We start from the raw sequence: 22,672 nt of genomic DNA, 5'->3' as shown, positions 1-22,672 counted from the left end.
GGCTTCAGGAGGGGAAGAGGGGATGCAGGGGGGGGAATAGAGGCTGCAGGGGGGAAGAGAGGCTGCAGGGGGGGAGAGAGGCTGCAGAGGGGGGAAGAGGGGCTGCAGAGGGGGGAAGAGAGGCTGCAGGGGGGGAGAGAGGCAGCAGGGAGGAAGAGAGGCTGCAGGGGGTGGAAGAGAGGCTGCAGGGGGGAGGAAGAGAAGCTGCAGGGGGGAAAGAGAGGCTGCAGGGGGGGGAAGAGAGGCTGCAGGGGGGGGAAGAGAGGCTGCAGGGGGGAAGAGAGGCTGCAGGGGGAAAGAGAGGCTGCAGGGGGGGAAGAGAGGCTGCAGGGGGGGAAGAGTGGCTGCAGGGGGGAGAGGCTGCAGGGGGGAAGAGAGGCTGCAGGGGGGGAAGAGGGGCTGCAGAGGGGGGGAAGAGAGGCTGCAGGGGTGGAAGAGAGGCTACAGGGGGGAAGAGGGGCTGCAGGGGGGGAAGAGGGGCTGCAGGGGGGGAAGAGGGGCTGCAGGGGGGGAGAGAGGCTGCAGGGGGGGTGGAGAGGCTGCAGGGGGGAGGAGAGGCTGCAGGGGGGGAAAGAGAAGTTGCAGGGGGGGAAGAGAGGCTGCAGGGGGGGAAGAGAGGCTGCAGGGGGGGAAGAGAGGCTGCAGGGGGGGAGAGAGGCAGCGGGGAGGAAGAGAGGCTGCAGGGGGTGGAAGAGAGGCTGCAGGGGGGAGGAAGAGATGCTGCAGGGGGGGGAAAGAGAGGCTGCAGGGGGGGGGAAAGAGAGGCTGCAGGGGGGGGAAGAGAGGCTGCAGGGGGGAGAGAGGCTGCAGGGGGGAAGAGAGGCTGCAGGGGGAGAGAGGCTGCAGGGGGGAGAGAGGCTGCAGGTGGGGGGGAAGAGAGGCTGCAGGTGGGGGGGAAGAGAGGCTGCATGGGGAGAGAGGCTGCAGGGGGAGAGAGGCTGCAGGGGGAGAGAGGCTGCAGGGGGAGAGAGGCTGCAGGGGGGAGAGAGGCTGCAGGTGGGGGGGAAGAGAGGCTGCAGGTGGGGGGGAAGAGAGGCTGCAGGTGGGGGGAGAGAAGCTGCAGGTGGGGGGAGAGAGGCTGCAGGGGGGGAGAGAGGCTGCAGAGGGGGGGAAGAGGGGCTGCAGAGGGGGGGAAGAGGGGCTGCAGAGGGGGGGAAGAGAGGCTGCAGAGGGGGGGAAGAGAGGCTACAGGGGGGAAGAGGGGCTGCAGGGGGGAAGAGAGGCTGCAGGAGGGGAAGAGGGGCTGCAGGGGGGGGAATAGAGGCTGCAGGGGGGGAGGAGAGGCTGCAGGGGGGGGAAGAGAGGTTGCAGGGGGGGAAGAGAGGCTGCAGGGGGGAAGAGAGGCTGCAGGGGGGGAGAGAGGCTGCAGAGGGGGGAAGAGGGGCTGCAGAGGGGGGAAGAGGGGCTGCAGAGGGGGGAGAGAGGCAGCAGGGAGGAAGAGAGGCTGCAGGGGGTGGAAGAGAGGCTGCAGGGGGGAGGAAGAGAAGCTGCAGGGGGGGAAAGAGAGGCTGCAGGGGGAAAGAGAGGCTGCAGGGGGGAGAGAGGCTGCAGGGGGGAGAGATGCTGCAGTGGGGGGAGAGAGGCTGCAGGTGGGGGGAGAGAGGCTGCAGGGGGGGAGAGAGGCTGCAGGGAGAAGAGGGGCTGCAGAGGGGGGGAAGAGAGGCTGCAGGGGGGAAGAGAGGCTGCAGGGGGGAAGAGGGGCTGCAGAGGGGGGAGAGAGGCAGCAGGGAGGAAGAGAGGCTGCAGGGGGTGGAAGAGAGGCTGCAGGGGGGAGGAAGAGAGGCTGCAGGGGGGGGGGGAGAGGCTGCAGGGGGGGAGAGAGGCTGCAGGGGGGAGAGAGGCTGCAGTGGGGGGAGAGAGGCTGCAGGTGGGGGGAGAGAGGCTGCAGGGGGGGAGAGAGGCTGCAGGGAGAAGAGGGGCTGCAGAGGGGGGGAAGAGAGGCTGCAGGGGGGAAGAGAGGCTGCAGGGGGGAAGAGAGGCTGCAGGGGGGAAGAGGGGCTGCAGGGGGGGAAGAGAGGCTTCAGGAGGGGAAGAGGGGATGCAGGGGGGGGGAATAGAGGCTGCAGGGGGGAAGAGAGGCTGCAGGGGGGGAGAGAGGCTGCAGAGGGGGGAAGAGGGGCTGCAGAGGGGGGAAGAGAGGCTGCAGGGGGGGAGAGAGGCAGCAGGGAGGAAGAGAGGCTGCAGGGGGTGGAAGAGAGGCTGCAGGGGGGAGGAAGAGAAGCTGCAGGGGGGAAAGAGAGGCTGCAGGGGGGGAAGAGAGGCTGCAGGGGGGGGAAGAGAGGCTGCAGGGGGGAAGAGAGGCTGCAGGGGGAAAGAGAGGCTGCAGGGGGGGAAGAGAGGCTGCAGGGGGGGAAGAGTGGCTGCAGGGGGGAGAGGCTGCAGGGGGGAAGAGAGGCTGCAGGGGGGGAAGAGGGGCTGCAGAGGGGGGGAAGAGAGGCTGCAGGGGCGGAAGAGAGGCTACAGGGGGGAAGAGAGGCTACAGGGGGGGAAGAGGGGCTGCAGGGGGGGAAGAGGGGCTGCAGGGGGGGAAGAGGGGCTGCAGGGGGGGAAGAGGGGCTGCAGGGGGGGGAGAGAGGCTGCAGGGGGGGTGGAGAGGCTGCAGGGGGGAGGAGAGGCTGCAGGGGGGGAAAGAGAAGTTGCAGGGGGGGAAGAGAGGCTGCAGGGGGGGAAGAGAGGCTGCAGGGGGGGAGAGAGGCAGCGGGGAGGAAGAGAGGCTGCAGGGGGTGGAAGAGAGGCTGCAGGGGGGAGGAAGAGATGCTGCAGGGGGGGGGAAAGAGAGGCTGCAGGGGGGGGGAAAGAGAGGCTGCAGGGGGGGGAAGAAAGGCTGCAGGGGGGAGAGAGGCTGCAGGGGGGAAGAGAGGCTGCAGGGGGAGAGAGGCTGCAGGGGGGAGAGAGGCTGCAGGTGGGGGGGAAGAGAGGCTGCAGGTGGGGGGGAAGAGAGGCTGCATGGGGAGAGAGGCTGCAGGGGGAGAGAGGCTGCAGGGGGGAGAGGCTGCAGGGGGGAGAGAGGCTGCAGGGGGGAAGAGAGGCTGCAGGGGGAGAGAGGCTGCAGGGGGGAGAGAGGCTGCAGGTGGGGGGGAAGAGAGGCTGCAGGTGGGGGGAAGAGAGGCTGCAGGTGGGTGGGAAGAGAGGCTGCAGGTGGGTGGGAAGAGAGGCTGCAGGTGGGGGGAAGAGAGGCTGCAAGGGGGGGGAAGAGAGGCTGCAGGGGGGAAGAGAGACTGCAGGGGGGGAAGAGAGGCTGCAAGGGGGGAAGAGAGGCTGCAGGGGGGGAAGAGAGGCTGCAGGGGGGAATAGAGGCTGCAGGGGGGGGAAGAGAGACTGCAGGGGGGAAGAGGGGCTGCAGGGGGGAAGAGGGGCTGCAGGGGGGAAGAGGGGCTGCAGGGGGGAAGAGGGGCTGCAGGGGGGAAGAGAGGCTGCAGGGGGGAAGAGGGGCTGCAGGGGGGGGAAAGAGGGGCTGCAGGGGGGAAGAGAGGCTGCAGGGGGGAAGAGAGGCTGCAGGGGGGAAGAGAGGCTGCAGGGGGGAAGAGAGGCTGCAGGGGGGGAAGAGAGGCTGCAGGGGGGGAAGAGAGGCTGCAGGGGGGGAAGAGAGGCTGCAGCGGGGGAAGAGCTGCAGCGGGGAAGAGGCTGCAGGGGGGGAAGAGGCTGCAGGGGGGAAGAGAGGCTGCAGGGGGGGGAAAGAGAGGCTGCAGGGGGGGGAAGAGAGGCTGCAGGGGGGGGAAGAGAGGCTGCAGGGGGGGGGAAAGAGAGGCTGCAGGGGTGGGTGAAGAGAGGCTGCAGGGGGGAGAAAGAGAGGCTGCAGGGAGGAGAAAGAGAGGCTGCAGGGGGGGAAGAGAGGCTGCAGGGGGGGAAGAGAGACTGCAGGGGGGAAGAGGGGCTGCAGGGGGGAAGAGGGGCTGCAGGGGGGAAGAGGGGCTGCAGGGGGGAAGAGGGGCTGCAGGGGGGAAGAGGGGCTGCAGGGGGGAAGAGAGGCTGCAGGGGGGGAAGAGGGGCTGCAGGGGGGGGAAAGAGGGGCTGCAGGGGGGAAGAGAGGCTGCAGGGGGGAAGAGAGGCTGCAGGGGGGAAGAGAGGCTGCAGGGGGGGAAGAGAGGCTGCAGGGGGGGAAGAGAGGCTGCAGCGGGGGAAGAGGCTGCAGCGGGGGAAGAGGCTGCAGGGGGGGAAGAGGCTGCAGGGGGGAAGAGAGGCTGCAGGGGGGGGAAAGAGAGGCTGCAGGGGGGGAGAGAGGCTGCAGGGGGAAGAGGGGCTGCAGAGGGGGGGAAGAGAGGCTGCAGAGGGGGGGAAGAGAGGCTACAGGGGGGAAGAGGGGCTGCAGGGGGGGAAGAGAGGCTGCAGGAGTGCAGGGGGGGGAATAGAGGCTGCAGGGGGGGAGGAGAGGCTGCAGGGGGGGGAAGAGAGGTTGCAGGGGGGGAAGAGAGGCTGCAGGGGGGAAGAGAGGCTGCAGGGGGGGAGAGAGGCTGCAGAGGGGGGAAGAGGGGCTGCAGAGGGGGGAAGAGAGGCTGCAGGGGGGGAGAGAGGCAGCAGGGAGGAAGAGAGGCTGCAGGGGGGTGGAAGAGAGGCTGCAGGGGGGAGGAAGAGAAGCTGCAGGGGGGGAAAGAGAGGCTGCAGGGGGGGGAAGAGAGGCTGCAGGGGGGGGAAGAGAGGCTGCAGGGGGGAAGAGAGGCTGCAGGGGGGGGGGAGAGGCTGCAGGGGGGGAGAGAGGCTGCAGGGGGGGGAGAGAGGCTGCAGTGGGGGGAGAGAGGCTGCAGGTGGGGGGAGAGAGGCTGCAGGGGGGGAGAGAGGCTGCAGGGAGAAGAGGGGCTGCAGAGGGGGGGAAGAGAGGCTGCAGGGGGGAAGAGAGGCTGCAGGGGGGAAGAGGGGCTGCAGGGGGGGGAAAGAGGGGCTGCAGGGGGGAAGAGAGGCTGCAGGGGGGAGAGAGGCTGCAGGGGGGAAGAGAGGCTGCAGGGGGGGAAGAGAGGCTGCAGGGGGGGAAGAGAGGCTGCAGGGGGGAAGAGAGGCTGCAGCGGGGGAAGAGGCTGCAGCGGGGGAAGAGGCTGCAGGGGGGGAAGAGGCTGCAGGGGGGAAGAGAGGCTGCAGGGGGGGGGAAAGAGAGGCTGCAGGGGGGGGAAAGAGAGGCTGCAGGGGTGGGTGAAGAGAGGCTGCAGGGGGGAGAAAGAGAGGCTGCAGGGAGGAGAAAGAGAGGCTGCAGGGGGGGAAGAGAGGCTGCAGGGGGGGAAGAGAGACTGCAGGGGGGAAGAGGGGCTGCAGGGGGGAAGAGGGGCTGCAGGGGGGAAGAGGGGCTGCAGGGGGGAAGAGAGGCTGCAGGGGGGGAAGAGGGGCTGCAGGGGGGGGAAAGAGGGGCTGCAGGGGGGAAGAGAGGCTGCAGGGGGGAAGAGAGGCTGCAGGGGGGAAGAGAGGCTGCAGGGGGGGAAGAGAGGCTGCAGGGGGGGAAGAGAGGCTGCAGCGGGGGAAGAGGCTGCAGCGGGGGAAGAGGCTGCAGCGGGGGAAGAGGCTGCAGCGGGGGAAGAGGCTGCAGCGGGGGAAGAGGCTGCAGCGGGGGAAGAGGCTGCAGGGGGGGAAGAGGCTGCAGGGGGGAAGAGAGGCTGCAGGGGGGGGAAAGAGAGGCTGCAGGGGGGGAGAGAGGCTGCAGGGGGAAGAGGGGCTGCAGAGGGGGGGAAGAGAGGCTGCAGAGGGGGGGAAGAGAGGCTACAGGGGGGAAGAGGGGCTGCAGGGGGGGAAGAGAGGCTGCAGGAGGGGAAGAGGGGCTGCAGGGGGGGGAATAGAGGCTGCAGGGGGGGAGGAGAGGCTGCAGGGGGGGGAAGAGAGGTTGCAGGGGGGGAAGAGAGGCTGCAGGGGGGAAGAGAGGCTGCAGGGGGGGAGAGAGAGGCTGCAGAGGGGGGGAAGAGGGGCTGCAGAGGGGGGAAGAGAGGCTGCAGGGGGGGAGAGAGGCTGCAGGGGGGGAGAGGCAGCAGGGAGGAAGAGAGGCTGCAGGGGGTGGAAGAGAGGCTGCAGGGGGGAGGAAGAGAAGCTGCAGGGGGGGAAAGAGAGGCTGCAGGGGGGGGAAGAGAGGCTGCAGGGGGGGGAAGAGAGGCTGCAGGGGGGAAGAGAGGCTGCAGGGGGGGGAGAGAGGCTGCAGTGGGGGGAGAGAGGCTGCAGGTGGGGGGAGAGAGGCTGCAGGTGGGGGGAGAGAGGCTGCAGGGGGGGAGAGAGGCTGCAGGGGGAAGAGGGGCTGCAGAGGGGGGGAAGAGGGGCTGCAGAGGGGGGGAAGAGAGGCTGCAGAGGGGGGGAAGAGAGGCTACAGGGGGGAAGAGGGGCTGCAGGGGGGGAAGAGAGGCTGCAGGAGGGGAAGAGGGGCTGCAGGGGGGGGAATAGAGGCTGCAGGGGGGGAGGAGAGGCTGCAGGGGGGGGAAGAGAGGTTGCAGGTTGGGAAGAGAGGCTGCAGGTGGGAAGAGAGGCTGCAGGGGGGGGAGAGAGGCTGCAGAGGGGGGAAGAGGGGCTGCAGAGGGGGGAAGAGAGGCTGCAGGGGGGGAGAGAGGCAGCAGGGAGGAAGAGAGGCTGCAGGGGGTGGAAGAGAGGCTGCAGGGGGGAGAAAGAGAAGCTGCAGGGGGGGAAAGAGAGGCTGCAGGGGGGGGAAGAGAGGCTGCAGGGGGGGGAAGAGAGGCTGCAGGGGGGAAGAGAGGCTGCAGGGGGGGGGGAGAGGCTGCAGGGGGGGGGGGAGAGGCTGCAGGGGGGGAGAGAGGCTGCAGTGGGGGGAGAGAGGCTGCAGGTGGGGGGAGAGAGGCTGCAGGGGGGGAGAGAGGCTGCAGGGAGAAGAGGGGCTGCAGAGGGGGGGAAGAGAGGCTGCAGGGGGGAAGAGAGGCTGCAGGGGGGAAGAGGGGCTGCAGGGGGGGAAGAGAGGCTTCAGGAGGGGAAGAGGGGATGCAGGGGGGGGAATAGAGGCTGCAGGGGGGAAGAGAGGCTGCAGGGGGGGAGAGAGGCTGCAGAGGGGGGGAAGAGGGGCTGCAGAGGGGGGAAGAGAGGCTGCAGGGGGGGAGAGAGGCAGCAGGGAGGAAGAGAGGCTGCAGGGGGTGGAAGAGAGGCTGCAGGGGGGAGGAAGAGAAGCTGCAGGGGGGAAAGAGAGGCTGCAGGGGGGGGAAGAGAGGCTGCAGGGGGGGGAAGAGAGGCTGCAGGGGGGAAGAGAGGCTGCAGGGGGAAAGAGAGGCTGCAGGGGGGGGAAGAGAGGCTGCAGGGGGGGAAGAGTGGCTGCAGGGGGGAGAGGCTGCAGGGGGGAAGAGAGGCTGCAGGGGGGGAAGAGGGGCTGCAGAGGGGGGGAAGAGAGGCTGCAGGGGTGGAAGAGAGGCTACAGGGGGGAAGAGGGGCTGCAGGGGGGGAAGAGGGGCTGCAGGGGGGGAAGAGGGGCTGCAGGGGGGGAGAGAGGCTGCAGGGGGGGTGGAGAGGCTGCAGGGGGGAGGAGAGGCTGCAGGGGGGGAAAGAGAAGTTGCAGGGGGGGAAGAGAGGCTGCAGGGGGGGAAGAGAGGCTGCAGGGGGGGAAGAGAGGCTGCAGGGGGGGGAGAGAGGCAGCGGGGAGGAAGAGAGGCTGCAGGGGGTGGAAGAGAGGCTGCAGGGGGGGAGGAAGAGATGCTGCAGGGGGGGGGAAAGAGAGGCTGCAGGGGGGGGGGGGGAAGAGAGGCTGCAGGGGGGGAAGAGAGGCTGCAGGGGGGAGAGAGGCTGCAGGGGGGAAGAGAGGCTGCAGGGGGAGAGAGGCTGCAGGGGGGAGAGAGGCTGCAGGTGGGGGGGAAGAGAGGCTGCAGGTGGGGGGGAAGAGAGGCTGCATGGGGAGAGAGGCTGCAGGGGGAGAGAGGCTGCAGGGGGGGAGAGGCTGCAGGGGGGGAGAGAGGCTGCAGGGGGGAAGAGAGGCTGCAGGGGGAGAGAGGCTGCAGGGGGAGAGAGGCTGCAGGGGGGAGAGAGGCTGCAGGTGGGGGGGAAGAGAGGCTGCAGGTGGGGGGGAAGAGAGGCTGCAGGTGGGGGGAGAGAAGCTGCAGGTGGGGGGAGAGAGGCTGCAGGGGGGGAGAGAGGCTGCAGAGGGGGGGAAGAGGGGCTGCAGAGGGGGGGAAGAGGGGCTGCAGAGGGGGGGAAGAGAGGCTGCAGAGGGGGGGAAGAGAGGCTACAGGGGGGAAGAGGGGCTGCAGGGGGGAAGAGAGGCTGCAGGAGGGGAAGAGGGGCTGCAGGGGGGGGAATAGAGGCTGCAGGGGGGGAGGAGAGGCTGCAGGGGGGGGAAGAGAGGTTGCAGGGGGGGAAGAGAGGCTGCAGGGGGGAAGAGAGGCTGCAGGGGGGGAGAGAGGCTGCAGAGGGGGGAAGAGGGGCTGCAGAGGGGGGAAGAGGGGCTGCAGAGGGGGGAGAGAGGCAGCAGGGAGGAAGAGAGGCTGCAGGGGGTGGAAGAGAGGCTGCAGGGGGGAGGAAGAGAAGCTGCAGGGGGGGAAAGAGAGGCTGCAGGGGGGGAGAGAGGCTGCAGGGGGGAGAGAGGCTGCAGTGGGGGGAGAGAGGCTGCAGGTGGGGGGAGAGAGGCTGCAGGGGGGGAGAGAGGCTGCAGGGAGAAGAGGGGCTGCAGAGGGGGGGAAGAGAGGCTGCAGGGGGAAGAGAGGCTGCAGGGGGGAAGAGGGGCTGCAGAGGGGGGAGAGAGGCAGCAGGGAGGAAGAGAGGCTGCAGGGGGTGGAAGAGAGGCTGCAGGGGGGAGGAAGAGAGGCTGCAGGGGGGGGGGAGAGGCTGCAGGGGGGGAGAGAGGCTGCAGGGGGGAGAGAGGCTGCAGTGGGGGGAGAGAGGCTGCAGGTGGGGGGAGAGAGGCTGCAGGGGGGGAGAGAGGCTGCAGGGAGAAGAGGGGCTGCAGAGGGGGGGAAGAGAGGCTGCAGGGGGGAAGAGAGGCTGCAGGGGGGAAGAGGGGCTGCAGGGGGGGAAGAGAGGCTTCAGGAGGGGAAGAGGGGATGCAGGGGGGGGAATAGAGGCTGCAGGGGGGAAGAGAGGCTGCAGGGGGGGAGAGAGGCTGCAGAGGGGGGAAGAGGGGCTGCAGAGGGGGGAAGAGAGGCTGCAGGGGGGGAGAGAGGCAGCAGGGAGGAAGAGAGGCTGCAGGGGGTGGAAGAGAGGCTGCAGGGGGGAGGAAGAGAAGCTGCAGGGGGGAAAGAGAGGCTGCAGGGGGGGAAGAGAGGCTGCAGGGGGGGGAAGAGAGGCTGCAGGGGGGAAGAGAGGCTGCAGGGGGAAAGAGAGGCTGCAGGGGGGGAAGAGAGGCTGCAGGGGGGGAAGAGTGGCTGCAGGGGGGAGAGGCTGCAGGGGGGAAGAGAGGCTGCAGGGGGGGAAGAGGGGCTGCAGAGGGGGGGAAGAGAGGCTGCAGGGGCGGAAGAGAGGCTACAGGGGGGAAGAGAGGCTACAGGGGGGGAAGAGGGGCTGCAGGGGGGGAAGAGGGGCTGCAGGGGGGGAAGAGGGGCTGCAGGGGGGGAAGAGGGGCTGCAGGGGGGGGAGAGAGGCTGCAGGGGGGGTGGAGAGGCTGCAGGGGGGAGGAGAGGCTGCAGGGGGGGAAAGAGAAGTTGCAGGGGGGGAAGAGAGGCTGCAGGGGGGGAAGAGAGGCTGCAGGGGGGGAGAGAGGCAGCGGGGAGGAAGAGAGGCTGCAGGGGGTGGAAGAGAGGCTGCAGGGGGGAGGAAGAGATGCTGCAGGGGGGGGGAAAGAGAGGCTGCAGGGGGGGGGAAAGAGAGGCTGCAGGGGGGGGAAGAAAGGCTGCAGGGGGGAGAGAGGCTGCAGGGGGGAAGAGAGGCTGCAGGGGGAGAGAGGCTGCAGGGGGGAGAGAGGCTGCAGGTGGGGGGGAAGAGAGGCTGCAGGTGGGGGGGAAGAGAGGCTGCATGGGGAGAGAGGCTGCAGGGGGAGAGAGGCTGCAGGGGGGAGAGGCTGCAGGGGGGAGAGAGGCTGCAGGGGGGAAGAGAGGCTGCAGGGGGAGAGAGGCTGCAGGGGGAGAGAGGCTGCAGGGGGGAGAGAGGCTGCAGGTGGGGGGGAAGAGAGGCTGCAGGTGGGGGGGAAGAGAGGCTGCAGGTGGGTGGGAAGAGAGGCTGCAGGTGGGTGGGAAGAGAGGCTGCAGGTGGGGGGGAAGAGAGGCTGCAAGGGGGGGGAAGAGAGGCTGCAGGGGGGAAGAGAGACTGCAGGGGGGGAAGAGAGGCTGCAAGGGGGGAAGAGAGGCTGCAGGGGGGGAAGAGAGGCTCAGGGGGGAAGAGGGGCTGCAGGGGGGAAGAGGGGCTGCAGGGGGGAAGAGGGGCTGCAGGGGGGAAGAGGGGCTGCAGGGGGGAAGAGAGGCTGCAGGGGGGGAAGAGGGGCTGCAGGGGGGGGAAAGAGGGGCTGCAGGGGGGAAGAGAGGCTGCAGGGGGGAAGAGAGGCTGCAGGGGGGAAGAGAGGCTGCAGGGGGGAAGAGAGGCTGCAGGGGGGGAAGAGAGGCTGCAGGGGGGGAAGAGAGGCTGCAGGGGGGGAAGAGAGGCTGCAGCGGGGGAAGAGGCTGCAGCGGGGGAAGAGGCTGCAGGGGGGGAAGAGGCTGCAGGGGGGAAGAGAGGCTGCAGGGGGGGGAAAGAGAGGCTGCAGGGGGGGAAGAGAGGCTGCAGGGGGGGGAAGAGAGGCTGCAGGGGGGGGGAAAGAGAGGCTGCAGGGGTGGGTGAAGAGAGGCTGCAGGGGGGAGAAAGAGAGGCTGCAGGGAGGAGAAAGAGAGGCTGCAGGGGGGGAAGAGAGGCTGCAGGGGGGGAAGAGAGACTGCAGGGGGGAAGAGGGGCTGCAGGGGGGAAGAGGGGCTGCAGGGGGGAAGAGGGGCTGCAGGGGGGAAGAGGGGCTGCAGGGGGGAAGAGAGGCTGCAGGGGGGGGAAGAGGGGCTGCAGGGGGGGGAAAGAGGGGCTGCAGGGGGGAAGAGAGGCTGCAGGGGGGAAGAGAGGCTGCAGGGGGGAAGAGAGGCTGCAGGGGGGGAAGAGAGGCTGCAGGGGGGGAAGAGAGGCTGCAGCGGGGGAAGAGGCTGCAGCGGGGGAAGAGGCTGCAGGGGGGGAAGAGGCTGCAGGGGGGAAGAGAGGCTGCAGGGGGGGGAAAGAGAGGCTGCAGGGGGGGAGAGAGGCTGCAGGGGGAAGAGGGGCTGCAGAGGGGGGGAAGAGAGGCTGCAGAGGGGGGGAAGAGAGGCTACAGGGGGGAAGAGGGGCTGCAGGGGGGGAAGAGAGGCTGCAGGAGGGGAAGAGGGGCTGCAGGGGGGGGAATAGAGGCTGCAGGGGGGGAGGAGAGGCTGCAGGGGGGGAAGAGAGGTTGCAGGGGGGGAAGAGAGGCTGCAGGGGGGAAGAGAGGCTGCAGGGGGGGAGAGAGGCTGCAGAGGGGGGAAGAGGGGCTGCAGAGGGGGGAAGAGAGGCTGCAGGGGGGGAGAGAGGCAGCAGGGAGGAAGAGAGGCTGCAGGGGGTGGAAGAGAGGCTGCAGGGGGGAGGAAGAGAAGCTGCAGGGGGGGAAAGAGAGGCTGCAGGGGGGGGAAGAGAGGCTGCAGGGGGGGGAAGAGAGGCTGCAGGGGGGAAGAGAGGCTGCAGGGGGGGGGGAGAGGCTGCAGGGGGGGAGAGAGGCTGCAGGGGGGGGAGAGAGGCTGCAGTGGGGGGAGAGAGGCTGCAGGTGGGGGGAGAGAGGCTGCAGGGGGGGAGAGAGGCTGCAGGGAGAAGAGGGGCTGCAGAGGGGGGGAAGAGAGGCTGCAGGGGGGAAGAGAGGCTGCAGGGGGGAAGAGGGGCTGCAGGGGGGGAAGAGAGGCTTCAGGAGGGGAAGAGGGGATGCAGGGGGGGGAATAGAGGCTGCAGGGGGGAAGAGAGGCTGCAGGGGGGGAGAGAGGCTGCAGAGGGGGGAAGAGGGGCTGCAGAGGGGGGAAGAGAGGCTGCAGGGGGGAAGAGAGGCTGCAGGGGGGGAGAGAGGCTGCAGGGGGGGAGAGAGGCAGCAGGGAGGAAGAGAGGCTGCAGGGGGTGGAAGAGAGGCTGCAGGGGGGAGGAAGAGAAGCTGCAGGGGGGGAAAGAGAGGCTGCAGGGGGGGAAGAGAGGCTGCAGGGGGGGGAAGAGAGGCTGCAGGGGGGAAGAGAGGCTGCAGGGGGGGGAGAGAGGCTGCAGTGGGGGGAGAGAGGCTGCAGGTGGGGGGAGAGAGGCTGCAGGTGGGGGGAGAGAGGCTGCAGGGGGGGAGAGAGGCTGCAGGGGGAAGAGGGGCTGCAGAGGGGGGGAAGAGGGGCTGCAGAGGGGGGGAAGAGAGGCTGCAGAGGGGGGGAAGAGAGGCTACAGGGGGGAAGAGGGGCTGCAGGGGGGGAAGAGAGGCTGCAGGAGGGGAAGAGGGGCTGCAGGGGGGGGAATAGAGGCTGCAGGGGGGGAGGAGAGGCTGCAGGGGGGGGAAGAGAGGTTGCAGGTTGGGAAGAGAGGCTGCAGGGGGGAAGAGAGGCTGCAGGGGGGGAGAGAGGCTGCAGAGGGGGGAAGAGGGGCTGCAGAGGGGGGAAGAGAGGCTGCAGAGGGGGGAAGAGAGGCTGCAGGGGGGGAGAGAGGCAGCAGGGAGGAAGAGAGGCTGCAGGGGGTGGAAGAGAGGCTGCAGGGGGGAGAAAGAGAAGCTGCAGGGGGGGAAAGAGAGGCTGCAGGGGGGGAAGAGAGGCTGCAGGGGGGGGAAGAGAGGCTGCAGGGGGGAAGAGAGGCTGCAGGGGGGGGAAGAGAGGCTGCAGGGGGGAAGAGAGGCTGCAGGGGGGGGGGAGAGGCTGCAGGGGGGGGGGGGAGAGGCTGCAGGGGGGGAGAGAGGCTGCAGTGGGGGGAGAGAGGCTGCAGGTGGGGGGAGAGAGGCTGCAGGGGGGGGAGAGAGGCTGCAGGGAGAAGAGGGGCTGCAGAGGGGGGGAAGAGAGGCTGCAGGGGGGAAGAGAGGCTGCAGGGGGGAAGAGGGGCTGCAGGGGGGGAAGAGAGGCTTCAGGAGGGGAAGAGGGGATGCAGGGGGGGGAATAGAGGCTGCAGGGGGGAAGAGAGGCTGCAGGGGGGGAGAGAGGCTGCAGAGGGGGGAAGAGGGGCTGCAGAGGGGGGAAGAGAGGCTGCAGGGGGGGAGAGAGGCAGCAGGGAGGAAGAGAGGCTGCAGGGGGTGGAAGAGAGGCTGCAGGGGGGAGGAAGAGAAGCTGCAGGGGGGAAAGAGAGGCTGCAGGGGGGGGAAGAGAGGCTGCAGGGGGGGGAAGAGAGGCTGCAGGGGGGAAGAGAGGCTGCAGGGGGAAAGAGAGGCTGCAGGGGGGGAAGAGAGGCTGCAGGGGGGGGGAGAGTGGCTGCAGGGGGGAGAGGCTGCAGGGGGGAAGAGAGGCTGCAGGGGGGGAAGAGGGGCTGCAGAGGGGGGGAAGAGAGGCTGCAGGGGTGGAAGAGAGGCTACAGGGGGGAAGAGGGGCTGCAGGGGGGGAAGAGGGGCTGCAGGGGGGGAAGAGGGGCTGCAGGGGGGGAGAGAGGCTGCAGGGGGGGTGGAGAGGCTGCAGGGGGGAGGAGAGGCTGCAGGGGGGGAAAGAGAAGTTGCAGGGGGGGAAGAGAGGCTGCAGGGGGGGAAGAGAGGCTGCAGGGGGGGAAGAGAGGCTGCAGGGGGGGAGAGAGGCAGCGGGGAGGAAGAGAGGCTGCAGGGGGTGGAAGAGAGGCTGCAGGGGGGAGGAAGAGATGCTGCAGGGGGGGGGAAAGAGAGGCTGCAGGGGGGGGAAAGAGAGGCTGCAGGGGGGGGAAGAGAGGCTGCAGGGGGGAGAGAGGCTGCAGGGGGGAAGAGAGGCTGCAGGGGGAGAGAGGCTGCAGGGGGGAGAGAGGCTGCAGGTGGGGGGGAAGAGAGGCTGCAGGTGGGGGGGAAGAGAGGCTGCATGGGGAGAGAGGCTGCAGGGGGAGAGAGGCTGCAGGGGGGAGAGGCTGCAGGGGGGAGAGAGGCTGCAGGGGGGAAGAGAGGCTGCAGGGGGAGAGAGGCTGCAGGGGGAGAGAGGCTGCAGGGGGGAGAGAGGCTGCAGGTGGGGGGGAAGAGAGGCTGCAGGTGGGGGGGAAGAGAGGCTGCAGGTGGGGGGGAAGAGAGGCTGCAGGTGGGTGGGAAGAGAGGCTGCAGGTGGGGGGGAAGAGAGGCTGCAAGGGGGGGGAAGAGAGGCTGCAGGGGGGAAGAGAGACTGCAGGGGGGGAAGAGAGGCTGCAAGGGGGGAAGAGAGGCTGCAGGGGGGGAAGAGAGGCTGCAGGGGGGAAGAGAGGCTGCAGGGGGGAAGAGAGACTGCAGGGGGGAAGAGGGGCTGCAGGGGGGAAGAGGGGCTGCAGGGGGGAAGAGGGGCTGCAGGGGGGAAGAGGGGCTGCAGGGGGGAAGAGAGGCTGCAGGGGGGGAAGAGGGGCTGCAGGGGGGGGAAAGAGGGGCTGCAGGGGGGAAGAGAGGCTGCAGGGGGGAAGAGAGGCTGCAGGGGGGAAGAGAGGCTGCAGGGGGGAAGAGAGGCTGCAGGGGGGGAAGAGAGGCTGCAGGGGGGGAAGAGAGGCTGCAGGGGGGAAGAGAGGCTGCAGCGGGGGAAGAGGCTGCAGCGGGGGAAGAGGCTGCAGGGGGGAAGAGGCTGCAGGGGGGAAGAGAGGCTGCAGGGGGGGGAAAGAGAGGCTTCAGGGGGGGAAGAGAGGCTGCAGGGGGGGGAAAGAGAGGCTGCAGGGGGGGAAGAGAGGCTGCAGGGGGGGGAAGAGAGGCTGCAGGGGGGGGAAAGAGAGGCTGCAGGGGTGGGTGAAGAGAGGCTGCAGGGGGGAGAAAGAGAGGCTGCAGGGAGGAGAAAGAGAGGCTGCAGGGGGGGAAGAGAGGCTGCAGGGGGGGAAGAGGGGCTGCAGGGGGGGGAAGAGAGGCTGCAGGGGGGGAAGAGGGGCTGCAGGGGGGGAAGAGGGGCTGCAGGGGGGGAAGAGAGGCTGCAGGGGGGGAAGAGAGGCTGCAGGGGGAAAGAGAGGCTGCAGGGGGAAGAGAGGCTGCAGGAGGGGGGAGAGAGGCTACTGGGGGAAGAGAGGCTGCAGGGGGGAAGAGAGGCTGCAGGGGGGAAAGAGGCTGCAGGGGGGAAGAGAGGCTGCAGGGGGGGGAAAGAGAGGCTGCAGGGGGGGAAGAGAGGCTGCAGGGGGGGGAAGAGAGGCTGCAGGGGGGGGGAAGAGAGGCTGCAGGGGTGGGTGAAGAGAGGCTGCAGGGGGGAGAAAGAGAGGCTGCAGGGAGGAGAAAGAGAGGCTGCAGGGGGGAAGAGAGGCTGCAGGGGGGGAAGAGGGGCTGCAGGGGGGGGAAGAGAGGCTGCAGGGGGGGAAGAGGGGCTGCAGGGGGGGAAGAGGGGCTGCAGGGGGGGGAAGAGAGGCTGCAGGGGGGGAAGAGGGGCTGCAGGGGGGGAAGAGGGGCTGCAGGGGGGGAAGAGAGGCTGCAGGGGGGGGAAGAGAGGCTGCAGGGGGAAAGAGAGGCTGCAGGGGGAAGAGAGGCTGCAGGAGGGGGGGAGAGAGGCTACTGGGGGAAGAGAGGCTGCAGGGGGGAAGAGAGGCTGCAGGGGGGAGAGAGGCTGCAGGGGGAGAGAGGCTGCAGGGGGGAAGAGAGGCTCCAGGGGGGGGAAGAGAGGATGCAGGGGGAGAGAGAGGCTGCAGGTGGGGGGGAAAGAGGCTGCAGGGGGAGAGAGAGGCTGCAGGTGGGGGGGAAAGAGGCTGCAGGGGGAGAGAGGCTGCAGGGGGGAGAGAGGCTGCAGGGGGGAGAGAGGCTGCAGGGGGAGAGAGGCTGCAGGGGGAGAGAGGCTGCAGGGGGAGAGAGGCTGCAGGGGGGAGAGAGGCTGCAGGGGGAGAGAGGCTGCAGGGGGAGAGAGGCTGCAGGTGGGGGGGGGAAGAGAGGCTGCAGGTGGGTGGGAAGAGAGGCTGCAGGTGGGTGGGAAGAGAGGCTGCAGGTGGGGGGGGGAAGAGAGGCTGCAGGTGGGGGGGAAGAGAGGCTGCAAGGGGGGGAAGAGAGGTTGCAGGGGGGGGAAGAGAGGCTGCAGGGGGGGGGAAGAGACTGCAGGGGGGGAAGAGAGGCTGCAGGGGGGGAAGAGAGGCTGCAAGGGGGAAGAGAGGCTGCAGGGGGGAAGAGAGACTGCAGGGGGGGAAGAGAGGCTGCAGGGGGGAAGAGGGGCTGCAGGGGGGAAGAGGGGCTGCAGGGGGGAAGAGGGGCTGCAGGGGGGGAAGAGAGGCTGCAGGGGGGGAAGAGGGGCTGCAGGGGGGGGGAAGAGGGGCTGCAGGGGGGAAGAGGGGCTGCAGGGGGGGAAGAGAGGCTGCAGGGGGGGAAGAGGGGCTGCAGGGGGGGGAAGAGGGGCTGCAGGGGGGAAGAGAGGCTGCAGGGGGGGAAGAGGGGCTGCAGGGGGGGGGAAGAGGGGCTGCAGGGGGGGAAGAGGGGCTGCAGGGGGGGAAGAGGGGCTGCAGGGGGGGAAGAGAGGCTGCAGGGGGGGGAAGAGAGGCTGCAGGGGGAAAGAGAGGCTGCAGGGGGAAGAGAGGCTGCAGGGGGGAGAGAGGCTGCAGGAGGGGGGGAGAGAGGCTACTGGGGGAAGAGAGGCTGCAGGGGGGAAGAGAGGCTGCAGGGGGGAAGAGAGGCTGCAGGGGGGAAGAGAGGCTGCAGGGGGGAAGAGAGGCTCCAGGGGGGGGGAGACAGGGGGGAGAGAGGCTGCAGGTGGGGGAAGAGAGGCTGCAGGTGGGGGAAGAGAGGCTGCAGGGGGAAAGAGAGGCTGCAGGGGGAAAGAGAGGCTGCAGGGGGAAGAGAGGCTGCAGGGGGGAGAGAGGCTGCAGGAGGGGGGGAGAGAGGCTATTGGGGGAAGAGAGGCTGCAGGGGGGAAGAGAGGCTGCAGGGGGGAAGAGAGGCTGCAGGGGGAGAGAGGCTGCAGGGGGGAAGAGAGGCTCCAGGGGGGGAGAGAGGCTGCAGGGGGGAGAGAGGCTGCAGGTGGGGGGGTAGAGAGGCTGCAGGATGGGGGAAGAGAGGCTGAAGGGGGGAGAAAGAGAGGCTGCAGGGGGGGAAGAGAGGCTGCAGGGGGGGAAGAGAGGCTGCAGCGGGGGAAGAGGCTGCAGGGGGGAAGAGAGGCTGCAGGGGGGGGGAAAGAGAGGCTGCAGGGGGGGAAGAGAGGCTGCAGGGGGGGGAAGAGAGGCTGCAGGGGTGGGTGAAGAGAGGCTGCAGGGGGGAGAAAGAGAGGCTGCAGGGGGGGAAGAGAGGCTGCAGGGGGGGAAGAGGGGCTGCAGGGGGGGGAAGAGAGGCTGCAGGGGGGAAAGAGGGGCTGCAGGGGGGAAAGAGGGGCTGCAGGGGGGAAAGAGGGGCTGCAGGGGGGGAAGAGGGGCTGCAGGGGGGGAAGAGAGGCTGCAGGGGGGGAAGAGAGGCTGCAGGGGGAAGAGAGGCTGCAGGGGGGAGAGAGGCTGCAGGAGGGGGGAGAGAGGCTGCAGGAGGGGGGGGAGAGGCTGCAGGGGGGAAGAGAGGCTGCAGGGGGGAGAGAGGCTGCAGGGGGAGAGAGGCTGCAGGGGGAGAGAGGCTGCAGGGGGGAAGAGAGGCTCCAGGGGGGGGGAGAGAGGATGCAGGGGGAGAGAGAGGCTGCAGGTGGGGGGGAAAGAGGCTGCAGGGGGAGAGAGGCTGCAGGGGGAGAGAGGCTGCAGGGGGGAGAGAGGCTGCAGGGGGGGAGAGAGGCTGCAGGGGGGAAGAGAGGCTGCAGGGGGAGAGAGGCTGCAGGGGGAGAGAGGCTGCAGGGGGGAGAGAGGCTGCAGGTGGGGGGGGAGAGAGGCTGCAGGTGGGGGGGAAGAGAGGCTGCAGGTGGGTGGGAAGAGAGGCTGCAGGTGGGTGGGAAGAGAGGCTGCAGGTGGGGGGGGAAGAGAGGCTGCAGGTGGGGGGGAAGAGAGGCTGCAAGGGGGGGGGAAGAGAGGCTGCAGGGGGGAAGAGAGACTGCAGGGGGGGAAGAGAGGCTGCAAGGGGGGAAGAGAGGCTGCAGGGGGGGAAGAGAGGCTGCAGGGGGGGAAGAGAGACTGCAGGGGGGAAGAGGGGCTGCAGGGGGGAAGAGGGGCTGCAGGGGGGATGAGGGGCTGCAGGGGGGGAAGAGAGGCTACAGGGGGGGATGAGAGGATGCAGGGGGAGAGAGAGGCTGCAGGTGGGGGGGAAAGAGGCTGCAGGGGGAGAGAGGCTGCAGGGGGGAAAGAGGCTGCAGGGGGGAGAGAGGCTGCAGGGGGAGAGAGGCTGCAGGGGGGAGAGAGGCTGCAGGGGGAGAGAGGCTGCAGGGGGAGAGAGGCTGCAGGGGGAGAGAGGCTGCAGGGGGAGAGAGGCTGCAGGGGGGAGAGAGGCTGCAGGGGGAGAGAGGCTGCAGGTGGGGGGGAGAGAGGCTGCAGGTGGGTGGGAAGAGAGGCTGCAGGTGGGTGGGAAGAGAGGCTGCAGGTGGGGGGGGGGAAGAGAGGCTGCAGGTGGGGGGGAAGAGAGGCTGCAAAGGGGGGAAGAGAGGTTGCAGGGGGGGGAAGAGAGGCTGCAGGGGGGGAAGAGAGACTGCAGGGGGGGAAGAGAGGCTGCAGGGGGGGAAGAGAGGCTGCAGGGGGGGGAAGAGAGGCTGCAAGGGGGAAGAGAGGCTGCAGGGGGGAAGAGAGACTGCAGGGGGGAAGAGAGGCTGCAGGGGGGAAGAGGGGCTGCAGGGGAGAAGAGGGGCTGCAGGGGGGGAAGAGAGGCTGCAGGGGGGGAAGAGGGGCTGCAGGGGGGGGGAAGAGGGGCTGCAGGGGGGAAGAGAGGCTGCAGGGGTGGGAAGAGAGGCTGCAGGGGTGGGAAGAGAGGCTGCAGGGGGGGAAGAGAGGCTGCAGGGGGGAAGAGAGGCTGCAGGGGGGGGAGAGAGGCTGCAGGGGGGGAAGAGAGGCTGCAGGGGGGGAAGAGAGGCTGCAGGGGGGCGAAGAGGGGCTGCAGGGGGGGAAAGAGGCTGCAGGGAGGGGGGAAGAGAGGCTGCAGGGAGGGGGGAAGAGAGGCTGCAGGGGGGGGAGAAGAGAGGCTGCAGGGGGGGAAGAGAGGCTGCAGGGGGGGGAAGAGAGGCTGCAGGGGGGGGAAGAGAGGCTGCAGGGGGGGGAAGAGGGGCTGCAGGGGGGGAAGAGGGGCTGCAGGGGGGGAAAGAGGGGATGCAGGGGGAGAAGAGAGGCTGCAGGGGGGGAAGAGGGGCTGCAGGGGGGAAGAGAGGCTGCAGGGGGGAGAGAGGCTGCAGGGGGGGGAAGAGAGGCTGCAGGGGGGGAAGAGAGGCTGCAGGGGGGGAAGAGAGGCTGCAGCGGGGGAAGAGGCTGCAGGGGGGGAAGAGGCTGCAGGGGGGAAGAGAGGCTGCAGGGGGGGAAAAGAGAGGCTGCAGGGGGGGAAGAGAGGCTGCAGGGGGGGGAAGAGAGGCTGCAGGGGGGGGGAAGAGAGGTTGCAGGGGGGGGGAAGAGAGGCTGCAGGGGGGGAAGAGAGACTGCAGGGGGGGAAGAGAGGCTGCAGGGGGGGAAGAGAGGCTGCAGGGGGGGAAGAGAGGCTGCAAGGGGGAAGAGAGGCTGCAGGGGGGAAGAGAGACTGCAGGGGGGAAGAGAGGCTGCAGGGGGGAAGAGGGGCTGCAGGGGAGAAGAGGGGCTGCAGGGGGGGAAGAGAGGCTGCAGGGGGGGAAGAGGGGCTGCAGGGGGGGGGAAGAGGGGCTGCAGGGGGGAAGAGAGGCTGCAGGGGTGGGAAGAGAGGCTGCAGGGGTGGGAAGAGAGGCTGCAGGGGGGGAAGAGAGGCTGCAGGGGGGAAGAGAGGCTGCAGGGGGGGGAGAGAGGCTGCAGGGGGGGAAGAGAGGCTGCAGGGGGGGAAGAGAGGCTGCAGGGGGGCGAAGAGGGGCTGCAGGGGGGGAAAGAGGCTGCAGGGAGGGGGGAAGAGAGGCTGCAGGGAGGGGGGAAGAGAGGCTGCAGGGGGGGGGAGAGAGGCTGCAGGGGGGGGAGAAGAGAGGCTGCAGGGGGGGGAAGAGAGGCTGCAGGGGGGGGAAGAGAGGCTGCAGGGGGGGGAAGAGAGGCTGCAGGGGGGGGAAGAGGGGCTGCAGGGGGGGAAGAGGGGCTGCAGGGGGGGAAAGAGGGGATTCAGGGGGAGAAGAGAGGCTGCAGGGGGGGAAGAGGGGCTGCAGGGGGGAAGAGAGGCTGCAGGGGGAGAGAGGCTGCAGGGGGGGAAGAGAGGCTGCAGGGGGGGAAGAGAGGCTGCAGGGGGGGAAGAGAGGCTGCAGCGGGGGAAGAGGCTGCAGGGGGGGAAGAGGCTGCAGGGGGGAAGAGAGGCTGCAGGGGGGGAAAAGAGAGGCTGCAGGGGGGGAAGAGAGGCTGCAGGGGGGGGAAGAGAGGCTGCAGGGGGGGGGAAGAGAGGCTGCAGGGGTGGGTGAAGAGAGGCTGCAGGGGGGAGAAAGAGAGGCTGCAGGGAGGAGAAAGAGAGGCTGCAGGGGGGGAAGAGAGGCTGCAGGGGGGGAAGAGGGGCTGCAGGGGGGGAAGAGAGGCTGCAGGGGGGGAAGAGGGGCTGCAGGGGGGGAAGAGGGGCTGCAGGGGGGGAAGAGAGGCTGCAGGGGGGGGAAGAGAGGCTGCAGGGGGAAAGAGAGGCTGCAGGGGGAAGAGAGGCTGCAGGAGGGGGGGAGAGAGGCTACTGGGGGAAGAGAGGCTGCAGGGGGAAGAGAGGCTGCAGGGGGAAGAGAGGCTGCAGGGGGGAAAGAGGCTGCAGGGGGGAAAGAGGCTGCAGGGGGGAAGAGAGGCTGCAGGGGGGGAAGAGAGGCTGCAAGGGGGGAAGAGAGGCTGCAGGGGGGGAAGAGAGGCTGCAGGGGGGAAGAGAGGCTGCAGGGGGGGAAGAGAGACTGCAGGGGGGAAGAGGGGCTGCAGGGGGGAAGAGGGGCTGCAGGGGGGAAGAGGGGCTGCAGGGGGGAAGAGGGGCTGCAGGGGGGGAAGAGAGGCTGCAGGGGGGGAAGAGGGGCTGCAGGGGGGGGAAAGAGGGGCTGCAGGGGGGAAGAGAGGCTGCAGGGGGGAAGAGAGGCTGCAGGGGGGGAAGAGAGGCTGCAGGATGGGAAGAGAGGCTGCAGGGGGGGAAGAGAGGCTGCAGCGGGGGAAGAGGCTGCAGGGGGGGAAGAGGCTGCAGGGGGGAAGAGAGGCTGCAGGGGGGGAAAAGAGAGGCTGCAGGGGGGGAAGAGAGGCTGCAGGGGGGGGAAGAGGCTGCAGGGGGGGGGAAGAGAGGCTGCAGGGGTGGGTGAAGAGGCTGCAGGGGGGAGAAAGAGAGGCTGCAGGGAGGAGAAAGAGAGGCTGCAGGGGGGGAAGAGAGGCTGCAGGGGGGGAAGAGGGGCTGCAGGGGGGGAAGAGAGGCTGCAGGGGGGGAAGAGGGGCTGCAGGGGGGGAAGAGGGGCTGCAGGGGGGGAAGAGAGGCTGCAGGGGGGGAAGAGAGGCTGCAGGGGGAAAGAGAGGCTGCAGGGGGAAGAGAGGCTGCAGGAGGGGGGGAGAGAGGCTACTGGGGGAAGAGAGGCTGCAGGGGGAAGAGAGGCTGCAGGGGGGAAAGAGGCTGCAGGGGGGAAGAGAGGCTGCAGGGGGGGGAAAGAGAGGCTGCAGGGGGGGAAGAGAGGCTGCAGGGGGGGGAAGAGAGGCTGCAGGGGGGGGGAAGAGAGGCTGCAGGGGTGGGTGAAGAGAGGCTGCAGGGGGGAGAAAGAGAGACTGCAAGGAGGAGAAAGAGAGGCTGCAGGGGGGGAAGAGAGGCTGCAGGGGGGGAAGAGGGGCTGCAGGGGGGGGAAGAGAGGCTGCAGGGGGGGAAGAGGGGCTGCAGGGGGGGAAGAGGGGCTGCAGGGGGGGAAGAGAGGCTGCAGGGGGGGGAAGAGAGGCTGCAGGGGGAAAGAGAGGCTGCAGGGGGAAGAGAGGCTGCAGGAGGGGGGGAGAGAGGCTACTGGGGGAAGAGAGGCTGCATGGGGAGAGAGGCTGCAGGGGGGAAGAGAGGCTCCAGGGGGGGGAAGAGAGGATGCAGGGGGAGAGAGAGGCTGCAGGTGGGGGGGAGAGAGGCTGCAGGGGGAGAGAGGCTGCAGGGGGGAGAGAGGCTGCAGGGGGGAGAGGCTGCAGGGGGAGAGAGGCTGCAGGGGGGAAGAGAGGCTCCAGGGGGGGGAAGAGAGGATGCAGGGGGAGAGAGAGGCTGCAGGTGGGGGGGAAAGAGGCTGCAGGGGGAGAGAGGCTGCAGGGGGGAGAGAGGCTGCAGGGGGGAGAGAGGCTGCAGGGGGAGAGAGGCTGCAGGGGGAGAGAGGCTGCAGGGGGAGAGAGGCTGCAGGGGGGAGAGAGGCTGCAGGGGGAGAGAGGCTGCAGGTGGGGTGGGAAGAGAGGCTGCAGGTGGGTGGGAAGAGAGGCTGCAGGTGGGTGGGAAGAGAGGCTGCAGGTGGGGGGGGGGAAGAGAGGCTGCAGGTGGGGGGGAAGAGAGGCTGCAAGGGGGGGGAAGAGAGGTTGCAGGGGGGGGAAGAGAGGCTGCAGGGGGGGAAGAGAGACTGCAGGGGGGGAAGAGAGGCTGCAGGGGGGGAAGAGAGGCTGCAAGGGGGAAGAGAGGCTGCAGGGGGGAAGAGAGACTGCAGGGGGGGAAGAGAGGCTGCAGGGGGGAAGAGGGGCTGCAGGGGGGAAGAGGGGCTGCAGGGGGGAAGAGGGGCTGCAGGGGGGAAGAGAGGCTGCAGGGGGGGAAGAGGGGCTGCAGGGGGGGGGAAGAGGGGCTGCAGGGGGGAAGAGAGGCTGCAGGGGGGGAAGAGGGGCTGCAGGGGGG

Source organism: Ascaphus truei, unplaced genomic scaffold (genome assembly GCF_040206685.1).
Source record: "Ascaphus truei isolate aAscTru1 unplaced genomic scaffold, aAscTru1.hap1 HAP1_SCAFFOLD_1041, whole genome shotgun sequence".
Taxonomy (NCBI): domain Eukaryota; kingdom Metazoa; phylum Chordata; class Amphibia; order Anura; family Ascaphidae; genus Ascaphus; species Ascaphus truei.
This window is presented reverse-complemented; position numbering follows the sequence as displayed.